This window comes from Megalobrama amblycephala, linkage group LG21, assembly GCF_018812025.1.
Source record: "Megalobrama amblycephala isolate DHTTF-2021 linkage group LG21, ASM1881202v1, whole genome shotgun sequence".
Lineage (NCBI taxonomy): Eukaryota > Metazoa > Chordata > Actinopteri > Cypriniformes > Xenocyprididae > Megalobrama > Megalobrama amblycephala.
Window position 1 is genome coordinate 22,920,318 of NC_063064.1, and position 15,673 is coordinate 22,935,990.

A 15,673-nucleotide genomic window follows, 5' to 3' on the forward strand; every position below is an offset into this window, starting at 1 on the left:
ATTAAAACATTTATTCAAGTTAAATGAACACCATTGATTCTAGTTGTACATGATTGATTCTATTTGGTTTTACTTGTTTCAATCACGTGGAACCACTGTCCATGATTAAATCATGTTCAGCCAAAGAGCTTTTTTTTTTTTTGTGGAGCTCAAACGTTACAACATTCAGAGTGTGAATAATCAGAAAGAAAGTGCTAGATGGTCACATGATTAACACTTAAAGATGTGTGGTTATTCTAGATGATGTTGCAGTTTCACAACACGTTACTACAGAGCAGCTTCACATCAGAGCATCATTTTATTACTGAAGCAGTTTTGAAGAGTTTTTCTTTTCATATTTGTGGACTGAAACCGCTGAAGATGTTTTGGATTGTTTTGTTCTGTTTGTGTTTCTGGCGTCTGGATGGTGAGTTTTAAACATGTTTTAATAGATTCAGTTGCTTCTGTTCTGGTACCATGTAATAAATTACTGTTTAAATTAGAGAGGATTAACATTCACTGTTACAGGACAGTACTGATGGGGGCGAACGCAAACTGACAGAAAAAATCCAAACTCAGGAGGTGACAAACTTATTTATACAATGTTTACACAAGAAAATCCCCCAACATGTACAGTAATCCTGGAAACAACTGCTATACAGCGCACAACAACACTTATAAAATTCACTGCAAACACAGAAAAGATCAACAGTGGGTGAATACAGATACTGTATATCCATATATAATTAAAAAAAATAGTAAGACTAGTCAGTAGAGTTAAGAGCGTCGACATTTCACTGAATCAAACTTCCGCCGTACATGTTATTTCCACTCATTTGTGCATTTTTTTAAATCAAGTCTTTCTCAAAAGCAAATTTTATCAAGTAGTATTAACAGTGTATTTATATACCTGATTTTAGTTTGATTTTGTCCAGAAAACACTCCCGGGCTGCGAGAGCTTGCATGAGTTTATTGTTAGTCTCCAAACCGTGCAGCCATTTCTCCACTCACAGCCTCAACCACACTGAAATAAAGATGATGAAGTCTCATCATTGTGTTCATGTTGTCTTATGGTTTCCTCAACAGTGTGAATTAAATATACATTTATTCTTATTTAAGTTACAAAAGCAAGCAGTAAGAGATTTTCTCTCTTTTTTGTTGTTTGATCAGCATTAAAGGGGTGGTTTACTGTTGTTTTGTTTTGTTTTGTTTTTTTCTAGACTTAATTTTGTTTATGTGTCTTAATGCTTCAGGGTTTTTTTTTTAAACCCACCATATTTTTCATATATTTTACCTTAATTCTACACCACTGTCTCCATTGTCATTTAAACGGCTGGTTTGACTTCCTGGTTCTGTGATACCACTCCCTCCAAAATACACAATGTGCTCAGATTGGTTAGCTGGCCCAGTGTATTGTGATTTGCTGAAGCGTCCAGAAACGCCACGCCCCTTACCGTATCAAATTGAGCCCGAATCAGACTCAGATAGCAGTAATGATGAAGGGGGTCAAGCAGAACCTCTGCAAGTACTGCTTTTAAAGGACATTTCTGAATGTTGAGTATTTCCTTTTGTGCTTGTGTCAGTGTTTAGATATGCTGTCACTTGTAAATGTTATGTTCAATATACGGTTTTATCCTGATTAAAGCTTTACTGTAGTTGAATACATGACTGAGTAGTAGCATTTTTGTAAAGGTATCATTTAATTTATAGCATGAACAACTATTTGTCCATGAACATAGAAGTTTGTTGGTGTTTTTGTTGGCGTTTGTTGAAGTATGCAATAGAATTTAGCCTTACTCTTTTTACGTTTAACCCTCAGGGGTCTGAGGATTTTTGCGGCCTGGAGAAGTTTTGACATGCCCTGACATTTGTGCTTTTTTCAGTTGTTCATAAACATATAAATGACACAAGTGTCATTACAGTGTATTCAACACAAACTAGGCTACCATAATATGTGAGCAACATGTATGGACATGTTTGTGTTTTTGAAGGAATAACGTTTATGCGTGGTTATTGAAAAAACAAAAAACTTAAGTCACTAAAATAAGGCCTAAAAATATATATTACATCTGTGTTCACAAGACTTCTGAGTATTGGAGGTTGTAGACTAGAGTTTTTGCTTCAGAATGAAGTAAAAATTATACTGCCTACTCATTCATTTATAACAATATATTGATTTAGTTTTTGTAAGACACTTTTTGTCAAGAAACACAGTATGCGTGGAGGCGTGAATCATCATGAATAATGGATCATTTACACCTGAAAAGAGAAAAGAATCGCATAATAATGACCTGAAATGACTTGCATATTAATGAGGCCTTTCAGACTGGTAGGCTGTGAAAAAACCCTCTGTGATCATGCTGATAACAGGATTAATGTCCACTATGGACAAAAAATAAAAACATGCACGTATTATCGCACATGATGTGAAGAAACTTTTGTATAGCCCTATGTTAGATTACAGTACCAGTCAAAAGATTGGACACATTTATTTTTTTAAAAAAGTCTCAAGTCTCTAACCAAATAATGGTTTTCTATTTTAATATACTTTAAAATATAATGTATTTCTGTGATGCAAACATTCCTACCTCTATGGCATTTCATATAGGCTACTATTTTTGTTATATTATATAGCCTAAATGTTAATGTGCAGTTGACAAACTATACATCATTAAAAAGATCTAAGACTCAAGCTTCACATTTTGACTCTTAAAATCTTACATTGACTCTTACATTGACCGTAATATGCTTAAAAGCATGCATATTTGGATAAATATTGATGGATTCTCATATGTTTATATCTATTTTCTATACAGAGAAGTAATATTTATTCTATATTTATTGTCATCACTATGAGCGCTGGATACTGTGTTTTCAATTCATACTTGCAGCCAGAGGGCGCTCTGTGCACCTTTAGTCCACAAATGCCTCCTAAAGAAGAACAAGCCATGTGACAATCCAGGAACTAACAGAGGCCAGAGATCGCTAACTATGGCTATTCAAAACACTTTTGAAGACAATAAATACACGATTGAGATGATGTATGCATGTATTGACTGAATTTGCATCTGGATAGCGCTCATTCCATGGGCATGGCCGCATTAGCGGATAATGAGCTGAATCACAGACTTCTGACATGGCTCTCTTTTCATACAGATTACATAAACAGAGAATTTTTGTTTTTGATTTGACTTACACGATTTAAAACCTGAAATTTCAACGTTTTTTTAGACATAAGTCTAATTTTTTTGTGATTAGTATTCACTAAGTTACAGTTCATTTTCTGAGAACGATCATATTGGACTTTGTTCAGAGGGATACGAGAGATCGCGCATCATGTTAGTTTTCTTTATTTTGCAAAAAGCACAACATTTTGTTTTTACTCTGAGTGTACACAAATAAAAGAAGATATTCCACAGATTAAAATGATGTATAACTCTTAATTGTATGTGCAACATCGACTGAGTATTTTGAGTCTCTTTCACACTGGTAAGAAAAAAAACGCGGTGGTATCGCCGGCGAAACCTCAGACCTCAGAGTGTTAAGTGGAGCAACTGTATTCAGAGCAGTATAACAGGCAGAGTTGAAGATTTCAACCAGTTGTTCAGTATCCATACCGGTTGATAAAGAGACAGCAGAATTTGAAAGGAGCTTGGAATAAGACTTCAATAATTCAAAAGAAGTGGTAGCATGAAAAACACGAGAATAATGTACAGGCATAGAACTTAGGGGCTGTTCATATGGAATAACAGGGTAGCAATCTCCGTACGCATGACGGGGGCATCCTTGCCCACCATCGTAGCATGGATTCCCCGAAATCTGGGGGAACGCCAGGTGAACTGAATTGCATAGCCGAACCTGATTGTTCGAATAAGCCAGCGGGACAAGTTGGGTAGCTCTAGCCAGGCTCCCAGGAACCAGAGCACACTGTCATCCGTGCCCTCTTGGGACCCGGAGGTAGAGGAAACAGTTGAAAATTTGGGTACAACTGTCAAGGGCCAGTGGTGAAAGGGAAGGAAGGGTTCTCCCCCGGCCCTCCTGCAGGAGAAGGAGCGGCCCTGCTACCGTCTTCTGTAGAGCTGACATCTCCAACTTGGCAGGTGGAGGGGCAGAGACGGGCTGCGCCACTTTCCCGCGGCCACCTCCTCCAATGGAGGCTGCTGCTGTGGCCGAGTGGGAGAGGAGGGGGCCGCAGGAGGGCGACTGAGCAGACTGAGGCATCTGAGCTGGCGGTGGTGTAGGAGCAGCAGCTGGTTGCCAGGGCAGAATATGGCTGATTGCCTCAGACTGCTTCTGGGCGGCCGAGAATTGCTGGGCAACAATCGCCGCATCGCCGAAAAGGCCGGCCTGGGAGACAGGGGAGTTTAGGAGCTGGGAACAGTCCGACTCCCTCACGTCCGCCAGGTTCAGCCAAAGGTGGTGCTCCTGGACCACCAAGGTGGACATCACCTGACCAATGGAATGCGCAGTGACTCGTCGCCCGGAGGGCGAGGTCGGCAGCAGTGCACGCCTCTTGTAGGGCAGCCTGGTCGGCACCAGCCTCGAGCAGGCCCTTGAGCACCTTTGCTTGGTAAACCTGCAAGGTGGCCATGGCGTGCAGGGGGAAGCGGCCTGACCCGCAGCTCTGTAAGCCTTTGCCACAAGCGTGGACGAGAACTTACAGGCTTTGGACAGGAGCTTGGGATCACCGCGCCAGGTAGAGTCGCTCGGAGGACACAATTGCATCGCAACCGAACACTCCACAGGGGGTATCCCAGCATACCCTTTGGCCACCGCGCCATTGAGGGAGGTGAAGGCGGAGGAAGCACCAGAACAGTTTCAGGCAGTTAAAGGTGCCTTCCACAAACTGATAACTTCCTCATGCACTTCCGGGAAGAAAGGAACTGGCGGGGGACGCTGGCGTTCACTAGCGCGTGCAACCCCCAGGAACCAATCATCCAGCATCAAGCGTTCAGGATGGGGTGGAGGATTCCACTCCAACCCAATGCTCTCAGCTGCCCGGGCAAGCATGGCTGTCAGCTCGGGATCTGACTCGGACAATGCTGCCCTCCCAGTGGGAGGCAACGCACCTGAATCGTCATCTCCCGAGGACTCAAACCTGCCCTGAGATGCAGTGATCGACATACGATCATCCTCCGGAGCCCCAAATGAGACGCTGGGTCCATAAACGTTGGAACAGGGGGGGCTGGGGGGGCGGGGCAATATTTTTTAGTAATTCTGTCAATTACACTAAGGTTATTACATTGTCTGCTATATATTTGCTTCTTATTTATTAAATATGAGCAATTGATTGATAAAACATTGATCAAAATTAAGATACAATTTATACAAAACGAATATCTTTTATTGCGAGTGGATGATAGCCCTGAAGATGCCTAGCAATGATATACCTTTAGTGGTAGTATACCTTTAGTTAAGTTATACCTTAAGAGTCTTCGTAGCGCGCTAAGAGACAATGTTATCGGGACGCAGCCCAGGTATGATGCGTTTCATGTGTAATGGAGATTCCAAAGCGCTCCTCTTTGGTCAGAACCGTGGAGAGCGATTGCGGATAGGTCTGTCCTATGCACCGAAACTTTTAACAATGCAACAAAATATTTAAAGAGCATCAAGCTATTAAAATCTTTATTATGTATGTACGCACAGATAATATAACAGTAGGCTATATTAGTCAATATTTTTTTATTAGGTTAAGCAGTGATTGGATAACGTTTTTTTTTTTTAATTTAACATTTATAATTGAAGGTCCACCCACAATTGGTCTGGCCCATCCAAAACTGGAATCCTGGCGCCGTGCCTGGGCCAAACTGAGCTGTGCGTAACGCCCACAGACGTGAAGTGAACGAGACAGAGGCTGTCCTGTACTGTCTGAAATGGTTAACTCTGTGGTGATGCATGTGCAAAACAGATTTAACTAATCATAAAGTCAATCAGGAGTAAATCAAGACCAAGAATCCCGTCCCCCCTCTCACAATATAGGCCTGAGGAGGCTGACTCGTCAGGTTGTTCCACACCATGACCCTCAGATCACCCTGGCCACCAGCCTAAGTAGCCCCCTAATGAGAATAAGAACTAGGTCGGGGTGTGGCAGAGGGGACTTGATGCTGTTTAAGGTAATCGAGTCTAGATCTAAGCATTGTAGTGATTTTTGGATTAGCCTCACATGAGGGTACCACAAATATAGTGATTTTGGTCTTAAATACTAATAATAATATTTTGTATTAATATTAATATTGAGTCAGATGATTCCTTCCAATATTTCGGGGCACCAGTCAGGATTCTCACCTTGACAATAAAGAACAATCATGAAAGATTGTTAATTGAATTCATATTTTATAAATTGGAGGAAGTTTATCGTCTGACCAATCTGAAGGATTTAGTGAGATTCGGGCGAGCTTGTAGAGCCTCTGATTATCAACACAAGAATGACACAGTTTGCAATAAAATAAATTTATTAACAAAAAGATATACAAGAGTAAAATATCACACTCACTAAATACTACGAAGGAAAATGACTAAACTACTAAGGAAAAATGACTAAACTACTAAGAAAATTGAATCAATAATCAAACAGAAACTACAAACTACAACACAAATGGATGTTAACAAAACTGAATGCCAAGTAGATGAGCAACAGATTGGACGACGCAATGAATTGGTAATTAGCAGTCTATGAGGGAGTCAATTGTGGTCTTTCTAAATGCTGGTATTGAAAATAAGTAAATAAGCATTTACTCTGAATACAGAGAACGTGTCTAATGTATCTATCTGTGTACGCTGACCCTAGATAAACAGTTTCTACACAAATAGCAATCTCATTTAGCAACAACCTAATGCCAAGGCTTTTGGAAAAGGTTTGGTTAGCTTATATTTACGTTTCACTTGGTCGGGTGATCAGTCCGGGAATGGGAAACGTTGTCCACTGGTATCCTTCCATGTGCAGTGGGAGACTGGATTGCTTTCCAACAGCTGCAGAGCTGCACTGAGTGCTGGAGGTCTTTGTGTAATCCAGAGAACTGTAGGTCAGATGGTGGTCAGTCAGTAGGATCTTCTGTAGGTTGGAGGTACTTGGGTTATGCAGGTCAGGAGTCAAGGTCCTCTGCAGAAGCAATTTGGCTGCTTGATCTGTGTGGTGAAAGGTTTACTCGCAAGAGTCTCACCTTGGTTGTGCTGTTGTTCTTCCCTCGTCAGGTCAGAAACTCAGAACAAGGGTCTGTTCACTTGGGAAAACTTTTATTCCTTCTCGTTGGGGAGGGGATTACTAATCCCACCTTTCCTGCTGTGGTGATGTGATTGGGTCACAGCATTCCAGGTGTCCGTCCCTTAACACGCCCACCTTTCATCCTGTGAAACTTGTTGTATTGTTCCAAAATACACAAGTAAATAAGACAATGTCTTTAGGACCTTGGAAATGCTGTATTTCTTTTTTAAACCTTTCTCAAAGTCCTTGTGGCAGTGTTCTGAACTCGTAGAGTCCAAACTTGATGTGAATTGGTTGAGGTACCACACTTCTGTCTCAGTGGGTGTAGTTGCATTGGCTTTTATTCCAGTTGTGGTTTCTACTGTGTGTGCACAGTTTCCTGGATGAGTACAAGGACACATGGGACATATGTTTAGAAAATGTCTTCCTTTCTGAGCATTTCTTTGTTCTTGCTGTGCTCTAGCCAGAACCAGTTTGGCAGACCTAGGACTCCATGGTCATTCACACCTTGAACTCAGGCATGGAAGCCTGAGGTGAACAAAGGCAACTCATGATGAGATTAGCCTATCGTCAATGGGCCGTTGATGTCATCTTTCCTGTCTTCCACCTTTGGCAGTCCTGATTACAATAGTCGTTTACTTGTCGTTGAGGGTCCTTTCACATTCTTTTGATTAATCAAAGTGGGACAAAAGAATGTCTGTTGTGAAGCTCTGGTGCCATCACATCTGTTGTTCACTACAGCATCTTGATGGTCATATTCCCACAATGAGAACATGAACCATCCACGAAAGCCGCCTCAGCGTGCTGGAAGCCCAAACACGTGAGACAGTGATCATGGCCGTCAAGAGGAGCCATATATCGACCGCACACAGAAAAGCTTGAATGCAAGTTGCTCGCGCTGCTCCTTATATACGCACAGTGTGGGGCGGAGCTTGCGCATGCAAATTCCGCAGACCAAGATACTCTTCGTTTCATTGGCTTGTTTTGTAAACACTTGAAGGTGATTGGGCTCTCAGGCGAGACCCCATTTCGTCAGTCTCTGACGTAACGTCAAAGTGACCGACTGAAAGGGAACTCTGTTCTTCAGGTGTGTTTGGTGATGAAGAGAAGTCAGTGTTGGTGTTGAAGTGAGATTCAGTCACTCTAAACTCTAATCTTACTGAAATAAAAGATGATGATGTGATTCAGTGGAGGTTTGGAAAAGAAAACGTTAATAGCTGAAATCAATAAACGGATTGACAGAATCACTTTTTTGGTTTTGCAGGATTCACGATGCTGGAAGGAACAGAGAAGGAGGGAAATTCAGTCACTCTAAATTCTCTTTTTATTGAAATGATGTTTGTTGATGTGATTTAGTGGAGGTTTGGAAATGAAAACACTTTAATAGCTGAAATCAATGTAACGGCCGACAGCATCACTGTATATGATGATGTTCTTGATGGGAGATTCAGAGACAGACTGAAGCTGGACAAACAAACTGGATCTCTGACCATCACAGACACCACAACTGAACATACTGGAGATTATGTACAAGAGGTCAACGGTGTGAGCAAGAAACAGTTCAGTGTCCTTATCTATGGTGAGGTTAAAAAAATTGTTTAACCTTTTTTTTAATGGCAACATTTAAATTTTAAACGATTTAATGTAGTAAAACATTGTGAAGTGATATCTCAGTATTAATCTGTTTGTGTTTCTTCTGTTTCTTCAGAACCAGTGAAGTCAGTGTTTGTGTTGGAGGGAGATTCAGTCATTCTAAACGCTGGTTCTATTGAAGTGATTCGGTGGAGTTTTGAAAACACTTTAATAGCTCAAATCAATAAACAGCATTACAGTATATATCAGTATTTCACTGTATATGATGATGTTCTTGATGGGAGATTCAGAGACAGACTGAAGCTGGACAATCAAACTGGATCTCTGACCATCACAAACATCACAACTGAACATGTTGGACTTTATGAACAAACGACCATCTTTTGGACCAATGCGTTCTTTCTCGCTGTCTTTGGTGAGTCAAATATTTGTTTCACCATTTTATGCTTTAATCTCCAGATACAATTATTAATCCAAACAACATTTTGCTTTTTTCTGCCTAATATTATTTGAAATTTAAATATATAAAATGATTTACTTTTAAAAGCAATCATAAAATTATTTAAAATCTCTCTGTGTCACAATGTTTGTCTTTTATCACATGTTCCTTTGTTCAGTTTGTTGTTCAGCCATTATTTAGTTCCCTTGGTTACTAATTAATTAGTGTCTTCAGTTCAGGTGTGTCTTGTTAGTTTCTCCCTTTGTCTGCTGTGTATATAAGCCTTCAGTTTCAGTTAGTTCTTTGTCTTGTATTGTCTTTATTTAAGAGTGTGTTCATGCTGCTTTGGTTCTCCAGTTATCGCCTGTGTTTTGATTCTCTTGTTATCTCCTGAGTTTAATTAAAGACTTTGTATCTGCACCTCCCTGTGTGGTGACTAGAACACACCAGAACTCTGACACTCTTCTACAAACTCTGTTTCTGTTTGTTCTCTGTTTGGTGATACAGATGAAATGTCAGTGTTGGAGGGAGATTCAGTCACTCTAAACTCTTATCTTACTGAATTAAAAGGTTATGATTGGATTCGGTGGAGGTTTAAAAATAAAAAGACTCTAATAGCCGTAATCAATAAAGAGTCTGACAGATTCACTGTATATGATGATGTTCTTGATGGGAGATTCAGAGACAGACTGAAGCTGGACAATCAAACTGGATCTCTGACCATCACAAACATCACAACTGAACATGATGGAGATTATACATTACAGATGAGGGTTTCACAGAGATACTCATTTAAAGGATTCAGAGTTTTTGTCTATGGTGAGTAGAGATCATTCATTATTTACATATTTATGATTTGTTGAATCATTTTATAGTTTGATATGACAGATCATACAAACACTGACTCAACACACTGATTGAACCGATAATAAGATTGTAGATTAAATTTGTTCTTATCATTTTTTCTCATGTATTCAGCTCGTCTGTCTATTCCTATCATCAGCAGTAACTGTTCATCATCATCATCATCATCATCATGTTCATTGGTGTGTTCAGCTGTGAATGTGAGTTGTGCGACTCTCTCCTGGTACAAAGGAAACAGGTTATTGTCCAGCATCAGTGCGTCTAATCTCAGCATCAGTCTCTCTCTTCCTCTGGAGGTGGAATATCAGGATAAAAACACCTACAGCTGTGTGATCAACAATCCCATCAGAAACCAGACTCAACATCTGGACATCACTCAACTCTGTCACACATGTTCAGGTACGGCAGTGCTGATATTAGTTGATGTCAGAGCTGATATTAGTGTTTATTGTCTGAGCTGATCTCAGTTTGATGTTTTTATTCCTCAGTCTCTGTCCACTGTTGTGGTCCTACTGAAGCTGTGATCCGATTGGTCCTCTCTGCTCTGGTGGGCGTGGCTACTGTCATTCTTCTGGTTTATGACATCAGATCCAGAAGAGCTGAACAACATCAAGCACATATTCACACATCAGAAACCTAATGTGTCATTTCTCATATTGCTATTTTTTGTCATTTATTAATCTTCATTTATTTGTAATGGCTTTATATGCTGGTGTTTACTGTATGATTATTTTAGCTGGCTTATTTATACCCTAGAACAAAATTTGAGAACAAACAGAAACTTTTTTTGAGATTTTTGCTCATTAACTCATTAGTGCTAAAAAAGTGTCAAATGTGAGTGTTTGTTATTGTAAATACTGATATTTCTTTAACAATCTTCTTATTCATATTTCCCTTCATATAGAGGACTTTCTATATGAGTCTCACATGTCTTGTAATTTTATTATTGTTCAGATCAGACTGAAGCTCTTTTACTGAATAAACATGACACATTTCTCTCGGATAAAACTCACAGATCTCAATTTATCACTGCTGTTCATTTGTCATTTGTATTTGCTTGCCTTTATCAATAAAGGTTTTTCACTCTGAGGTTCAAGAGTCTCTCCATGTTTTATTACATTTATTATGTTGAGCGCCCCCTGCAGGAATACTAACTTCATGTATTTTAACAATTCTAGCACTACACCACATATACAGGTGCTGGTCATATAATTAGAATATCATCAAAAAGTTGATTTATTTCACTAATTCCATTCAAAAACTGAAACTTGTATATTATATTCATTCATTACACACAGACTGATATATTTCAAATGTTTATTTCTTTTAATTTTGATGATTATAACTGACAACTAAGGAAAATCCCAAATTCATTATCTCAGAAAATTAGAATATTACTTAAGGCCAATACAAAGAAAGGATTTTTAGAAATCTTGCCCAACTGAAAAGTATGAACATGAAAAGTATGAGCATGTACAGCACTCAATACTTAGTTGGGGCTCCTTTTGCCTGAATTACTGCAGCAATGCGGCGTGGCATGGAGCCGATCAGTCTGTGGCATTGCTCAGGTGTTATGAAAGTCCAGGTTGCTCTGATAGTGGCCTTCAGCTCTTCTGCATTGTTGGGTCTGGCATATTGCATCTTCCTCTTCACAATACCCCATACATTTTCTATGGGGTTAAGGTCAGGCGAGTTTGCTGGCCAATTAAGAACAGGGATACCATGGTCCTTAAACCAGGTACTGGTAGCTTTGGCACTGTGTGCAGGTGCCAAGTCCTGTTGGAAAATGAAATCTGCATCTCCATAAAGTTGGTTAGCAGCAGGAAGCATGAAGTGCTCTAAAACGTCCTGGTATACGGCTGCGTTGACCTTGGACCTCAGAAAACACAGTGGACCAACACCAGCAGATGACATGGCACCCCAAACAATCACTGACTGTGGAAACTTTACACTGGACCTCATGCAACGTGGATTGTGTGCCTCCCCTCTCTTCTTCCAGACTCTGGGACCCTGATTTCCAAAGGAAATGCAAAATTTACTTTCATCAGAGAACATAACTTTGGACCACTCAGCAGCAGTCCAGTCCTTTTTGTCTTTAGTCCAGGCGAGACGCTTCTGATGCTGTCTGTTGTTCAACAGTGGCTTGACACAAGGAATGCGACAGCTGAAACCCATGTCTTGCAAACATCTGTGCGTAGTGGTTCTTGAAGCTCTGACTCCAGCTGCAGTCCACTCTTTGTGAATCTCCCCCACATTTTTGAATGGGTTTTGTTTCACAATCCTCTCCAGGGTGTGGTTATCCCCATTGCTTGTAAACTTTTTTCTACCACATCTTTTCCTTCCCTTCACCTCTCTATTAATGTGCTTGGACACAGAGCTCTGTGAACAGCCAGCCTCTTTTGCAATGACCTTTTGTGTCTTGCCCTCCTTGTGCAAGGTGTCAATGGTCGTCTTTTGGACAACTGTCAAGTCAGCAGTCTTCCCCATGATTGTATAGCCTACAGAACTAGACTGAGAGACCATTTAAAGGCTTTTGCAGGTGTTTTGAGTTAATTGGCTGATTATAGTGTGGCACCAGGTGTCTTCAATATTGAACCTTTTCACAATATTCAAATTTTCTGAGATACTGAATTTGGGATTTTCCTTAGTTGTCAGTTATAATCATCAAAATTAAAAGAAATAAACATTTGAAATATATCAGTCTGTGTGTAATGAATGAATATAATATACAAGTTTCACTTTTTGAATGGAATTAGTGAAGTAAATCAACTTTTTGATGATATTCTAATTATATGACCAGCACCTGTACAACTTTATATTATTTTAAACATTATTTCTAAATGTTTAGTTATTAAATTATTTTGGTACCTCTGCAAGATTTTATTAAGTAAACCACATATACATTATGTTATACTGAATAATGTACATTAAAGGGATAGTTCACCTGGTTCACCCCAACATGTGCATGTTTGCTGGGATTTACTTTAAAACCAGTGAGATTATATATGATGTTCTTGATGGGAGATTCAGAGACAGACTGAAGCTGGACAATCAAATTGGATCTCTGACCATCACAAACAGCAGAATCACAGACTCTGGACTTTATTAAGTGACCATCAGCAAAAGCACAGAGATCAGATACAGTGTTACTGTCTCTGAATCACAATTACAGTGTTATTTGTGCTGCCAGCTTCACAATAGTAAAATATTTTTATGCAAACAAATATTTATTTATAAAACAAACAAACTACTTATTTAATATCACTTTTTGCAATTATTGATGCTCTTTTCACGCGTTGTGTTTAATTTGTCATTTCAGTTTTTCCTCTGACAGTGTATTTATGTATACGGAAAAAAATGGACATACAGCGTAAGCTTTTTGAAGAATACGGAAAGTGGAAGAACGTGCAAGCTGATCATTTGTTTATATAAACCATATACAGTTGTATTTTTTTTTTTTAAATGACCGATGGTTTCTCTAGATAAGACTCTTATTCCTCGTCTGATATTGTTTAAAGCTCTTTAAAGCTGCAGTGAAACTGACATTTTGACCTTCAACCATCTGGAGGTCATTGAAGTTCACTATAAGGAGAAAAATCCTTGAATGTTTTCATCAAAAACCTTAATTTCTTTTCGACTGAAGAAAGAAAGACATGAACATCTTGGATGACGTGAAGGTGAGTAAATTATTAGGAAAATTTAATTTGAAAGTGAACTAATCCTTTAACTGGTCTGAAAGAGTTAAACCTCTCTGACCCTTCTGATCAGAGTAAAGTTTTGCTCTGTCTTTTGCTCAGCATTGTGATCTTTTGTCTCCTGGTCATTGCACAGTATGGTAAAATCTGGCAGCTTCTCCCTGATTTTCCTGTTGGAAAGTATTTTAAAATGACGCATCACTTTTGGTGTTGTCTTCACATCTAGAATAACATTTGCTTCACAGAACTGTTGAAACTGAGCAGACATGAACTGTGGGCCACAGTCTGATCTGATGGTAAGGGTCAGACTTGATGACTGAAAACTTCCTCCAAGCTGTCAGTGACTTTATCAGCTGTAGTGGATTTGAGTGTTGAATACTCATAGCTGAAAAATTATTGCAGTTTCACTCGGAACAAGTAAGCATTTAGAGTGTTTACAGCAGTATTGTAATCTGTAGCTGTTGAATATTAATCATATGAAAATATCAGAGAACACTTTTATACACACAGTTATAGCAGGCGATCTGTTCCTGGTCCATAAAGCAATCGAGTACCTCAGGGATGACGTGTTTTTGTAGGCAAAACCCGGAAGTGAGTTAGCATTTTAGGACTTCTGGTTCAATCGCACTAAAGTCTATGGGTTTTTTAAATGGATTTTTGCTAAATCGCCTGAAATAAGGTCTGTAGTTAAAGGGGTCATGAACTGCATTTTTTTAGCATTTTATAATGTTTCCTGGGGTGCACTTATAATGTTAGTATGCTTTTTATATCCAAAATTGTCAAAATTTAGAAATAAATGGCATTTTTCCTACCCTGATTTTATCCCTCTGATTTGAACGCTCCGTTTTAAGGGGCGTGTCTGTTGTGAGACTTCAGTGTAAACGCCCACTACTGTGATTGGCTGACATGTTTGCATATGAAATATCCAAGTATTACTCTCTCTTTTTAGCACGTTTTTACTATCACAGCTCTCAAGGTTAACTAATTGTGAAAAGTGTTGCATTACATTTTGATCTATGGCATTATGTTTAGATTGTGGCATGAAAGGTTGCAGAGATGAACATTGTAGTCAATCACAGACATGTTGTTGATCTCATGAAAGCAGTGATCTCGTCATTGAACTCAATTTCTGTACACTAACAAATGCTTTCATCTTCACTAACAGTGCAAACATGATATAACTAAGAGATTTGTTGAATTAAATGGGAGTTCCCTTTCGTGGGAACTATCGACGCTGCGTGGTAACGCATTGGGATCCTTCTGCGTGATGTCGTCACTGAAGCACTCATGTATCTAGCCAATCGCGTAGCGAGACGTCAGAGACGGGTGACGTCACGGACCAGGAACTATAAAGCACACTCGGATGCAGAGCACGCCAGCTTCTGTGTCTTCAGCAAGCGCTCTATGTTATCTTGTGTGTCTTATTTGGTGTTGTTTGTCCTGCTATTTGCACAAATACGTTATCTCTTCGTCTGAGGACAAGAGCTCTGCGGTACACCACACACACATATATATATATATATATATCTATATATATATATATCTATATATATATATATATATATATATATATATATATATATATATATATATATATATATTGTGAGAAAGACACGAGTTAAAATGGCGGAAGGCAGACAATTTAAGAAATGTGTTCACCCATGTACACGTTACATTCTGGATGGGGACACCCATGAAATGTGTGTTGTCTGCCTGGGGGTTGAGCATGCGCAGGCAGCTCTCGAGGGGGCTGTCTGTGTCCATTGCGAGAAGCTCACCCTCAGAGTTATAAGATCACGCCGGGCACTCTTTAACAATAAAGAGGGTGCTCCGGTTGGCGTTCCCCGCGGATCGGGTCCCGCTGTTGCTGAGGCGCAGGGGCGGCTTCATTCGTGGGGTTCG

At 39.6% G+C, this 15,673-nt stretch overlaps 1 pseudogene; it reads left to right on the forward strand.

The window, feature by feature from the left end:
* Positions 1-5,434: 5,434 nt before the first annotated feature.
* Positions 5,435-11,171, forward strand: LOC125256412 (annotated as a pseudogene).
* Positions 11,172-15,673: the final 4,502 nt, after the last annotated feature.